Here is a 4073-nt window from a genome sequence, read left to right as displayed (position 1 = left end):
CTACTATGTGGCAGGCACTGTGCTGGGCCCTGGGATACAATGGTGAGCAAATTAGACATGTTTCCTATCTTCATGGTAACTGGTCTAACATGAGTCATGATATCACAAATAAATAAAAAGTTGCTACTGTGATAAATTCTATAGGGAGAAAGGGTCTATGATACCAATTCATAGAGGAATGAGCAAGCTCAGGAAATCAAGGAAGGCTTCCCCAAGGAAGAGACAATGGAGCTGAGGTCTGAAGACTGAGTAGAAGGTGCCTAGGCAGAAAGCGAAATGTGTTTCTGGTAGGGTTGACAGCACATGCAGAGGCCCTGTGGTGGGAAGGACTACACCAATATGAAGTCCTGAAAGAAGGCCAGTGTATTTGGGGAGGACATAAGGCATGGGAGAGTGTTGGGAACTGATGCTGGAGAGGGCAGGGCCTGGCCAGGATGGAGTTGGGCCTTTATTCTAAGAGCTGTGGGAGTTGTTACTGCTAAGACTGGTCCAAATCACTAAGACCACTCTCCAGCTCCCTCTTCTTTTCTCAGAAGGAAACGGGAGCTGGCAGAGAACTGTGTCCATCATCTATTGTCTTCCTCATTTAGCCAGCTCTGTGGGGCATTCCCATGTAGTTGTTTCTTTTAAGTAGTTTTATTGACATATAAGTTATAATAAAATTCACCCATTTTAAGAGTATGATTCAGTGATTTTTAGTAAACTTCAAGAGTTGTGGAGACAGTGGACATCCAACTTGTATTGGAACTTTCGTATCACATATGACAAAGGAACAGTTTCAAAGTGGGTGATGTGGAGAAGGGCAAGACGATTTTTCAGCAGTGTGTCCAGTGCCCTACCGTGGAAAAGGGAGGCAAGCACAAGACTGGACCAAACCTCCATGCTCTATTTGGGCAAAAGACAGTTCAGGACCCTGGATTCTCTTACGCAGATGTCAACAAGAACAAAGGCATCACTGGCGAGTATTTGGAGAATCCTAAGTAGTACATTCCTGGAACAAAAGTAATCTTCACTGGCATTAAGAAGGCAGAAAGCGTAGACTTAGTAACTTCTCTCAAAAAAGCTACTAATGAGTAATAGGTGGCTACTGCCCTATTTATTACAACACAGAAATGTCTATGACCTTTTTATGCATACCGTATCTAAACTGATCTCATATACCAGAATTCAGATGGTGAATGGCTGATAGAATATTTCTGTTGGACAGTCCTGATTTAAATAGGACTGGCTTGTGGCTAAACGATGATCAGCTTTTTGAATTTTGAAAGTAATTCTGGTTCAGCAAGGGCTGTCACTGTTTTCCCCTTCTAAAAATATGATTGAATTTGATTAGTAATGTTCAACTTTTCACAGAGATGGTGAATGCCATCTCAAAACCTATAGGAGTTTGGTTTTATAGGTAGATCTATACAACAGGTTATATTAACATATTTAAGTACTGAGGAGATTCCTTTATTGTTTCATAAAACAGAGCAAGACTCACCTGTGTGTTTCAAGTTGTGTTTACCAGCCTGTTAAGGCAAGGGTTGAAGATAAGCTGGCAATGTCTACTTTATCTTTTTGGTCTTAACTATGCCTATTTAATTAAAATTCCCTGTATCTAAAATGTTGCCTTTTATTTAATGAAAGGCATTTTAATGTAGCTTATGTATAATATTGAAGAATATTGAACACACACACACACACACAAACAAGAGTTGTGTAACCATCACCGAAATCCAGTTATTGAACATTTCTATCACCCCAAAAGTTCCCTTGTGTTTGCTTGCCGTTAATCCCCACCTTCTCCTCCCCTCCAAACACACATAATGTCCTAGGCATTCAAGGTCTGATTTCTGTCTCTGTAAGTTTGCCTTTGGTGGACTCTTCATATAAAGGGAGTCTTACTGTATGTAGTCTTTGCATCTGGCTTCTTTGCATAATATATTTGAGGTCATTCATGCGCAGTATGTGTCAGTAGTTCTTCGTTTTTATTGCTGAGTGGTATCCACTGGACGGATACTCACATTTATGTATCCACTCGAATTTGATGGACGTTTGGGTTGTTCTGCGTTTTGGTTGTCATGAATAATGCTGCTATGAACGTCTGCATATGAATCTTTTTGTGAACATAGGTTTTTTATTTCTTTTAGGAAGATTCCTGGGAATGGAATTGCTGGCTATTTTGGTAAGTTTATGTTTAGCTTTTTAAGAAACTGCCATACTGTTTCCCGAAAGTAATTATACCATTTTACATTCCTACCTGCAGTATAAGAGAGTTTCTATTTCTCTACTTCTTTAACGACACTTGATATTGTCCTTTTAAAAAGTATAGTCATTTAAGTGGGTGTAAATTGGTATCTCACTGCTGGTTTTAGTTTGCATTTACCTAATGACTAATCTCATTAGTTGAATACGTTAAGCATGTTTTTATGAGCTAATTAGCCATCCATGTGTTTTCTTTGGTGAAATGTCTACACAAGTCTTTAGCCTATTTTTAAATTGAGTTGTTTGTCTTCTTATTATTGAATTATAAGTGTTCTTGATATATTTTGGATACAATACCTTAATCAGTATGCGATTTACAAATATTTCCTCCCAGTCTGTGGGCTTGTCTTTTCATTTTCTTAATGGTGTCCTTTGAAACAAATTTTTAAAATTTTGATAAAGTAAATTTGCTGATTTTTTTTTCTTTTATGGATCTTCTTTTTGGTCTCTTCCAAAAAGATGAAAAATTCTTCGCCTAACACAACGTCACGAAGATGTATTCCTTTGTTTTCTTTTGGGAGTTTTATGGTTTTAGCTCTTATATTTAAGGCTTTAATCCATTTGGGGTTAATTTTTGTGTATGGAACGAAGTGAGGGTTTAAGTTCACGTGGGTAGCCAACTGCCCCAGCATCATTGGTTGACAAGTTTGAACAAATGGTCAAACGTGCCTTGACAATTCAACAAGACATTGAATTGTCTTTGGACCTTAGGTAAAAGACAATTCACTATACATTTAATGGCTTACTTTAGGACTCAGTATCTTTTCTTTGATCTATATGCCTATCTTGCACCAATGCCACACTATCTTGATTACTATGGCTTTATAATATGTTTCAAGGTCAGGTAGTATCAGTCCTCCAACTTTGTTCTTTTTCCAAATAGTTTGGTCTATTCTCTGTCCTTAGAATTTCCAAATAAATTTTAGAGTCAGTTTGTCAATTTCTATAAAAAAGCTTGCTGAGATTTTTATAAGGATTGTATTTAATATGTAGATCAATTTGGGGAGAATTGCCAACTTGACAATATGGAGTCTTGTAGCCCATGAACATGAAATATCTCTCCATTTATTTAGATGTTCTTTAATTGATCTCAGCCATGTTTCATAGTGTTCAGTGCACAATCTTGCCCTTCATTTGTTAAATTTATTCCTAAGTATTTTCTTATTTATGATGTTATTGTGAATGGCCATATGTTCATGTTTTATTTTTACCAGTCTGGCTGTTAATTCTTTCTCTCAGTTTCTTTTTCCTGGAAGTGACCTCATTCTAAGACAAGGCAGAATCAGGAAATCAGGAGGGCTTCACTTTGGCATGTTCTGTGCCCCCAGCCTGCCTTCAGAAGACCCAGGTTTCCCAAAGCCCAGACACCAGCTGGTTGCAGCTCAGAGTACAGTTAACCTTGGAGGCCCCAGATAAATGACAAGGCTGTCCTGTCAGACAAGAGAGTTTAGAAAGGTGGGAGCCACAGGAAGTGGATCTCATGGGTGTGCCCTTCATAGGGGCCTTTGGGATGCAGCAGATCCCAGATGTGGGTCCCAGGAACCATGAGCAGGGCTGCAGGCTGGGATGGTGCCCTGGGCGGGGGGAGGGGTGGGGTGTGGTGGGGCAGGGGGTGGGGTTGGTCACAGAAAAGGGCAGTGGCTGAGGCATGGGCAGCTCTGGGCAGCTGGAGGAGGACGCTGTCCCGACAGGACTGCTCACCCACGTGCACAAGTGTCCACCCTGCACCAGGCGCTGAGCTTGTGGCCGAGCCTGGAGCTGGGCTAGAGCTACTCAGAACCTTGGGGCGACATCAGGCCTGGAGCACAAGTGGGGGTGGGTCCCAG

General features: G+C 40.5%; 1 pseudogene across 1 annotated transcript; it reads left to right on the top strand.

Moving 5' to 3' along the window:
• Positions 1-276: 276 nt before the first annotated feature.
• Positions 277-3779, top strand: LOC309642494 (cytochrome c pseudogene; annotated as a pseudogene). Its single transcript has 2 exons — positions 277-287; positions 771-3779. The product of its transcript is annotated as a cytochrome c pseudogene (transcript).
• Positions 3780-4073: the final 294 nt, after the last annotated feature.

This window comes from Balaenoptera physalus (assembly GCF_965194825.1).
Source record: "Balaenoptera physalus genome assembly, chromosome: 1".
NCBI lineage: Eukaryota > Metazoa > Chordata > Mammalia > Artiodactyla > Balaenopteridae > Balaenoptera > Balaenoptera physalus.
This window is presented reverse-complemented; position numbering and strand designations above follow the sequence as displayed.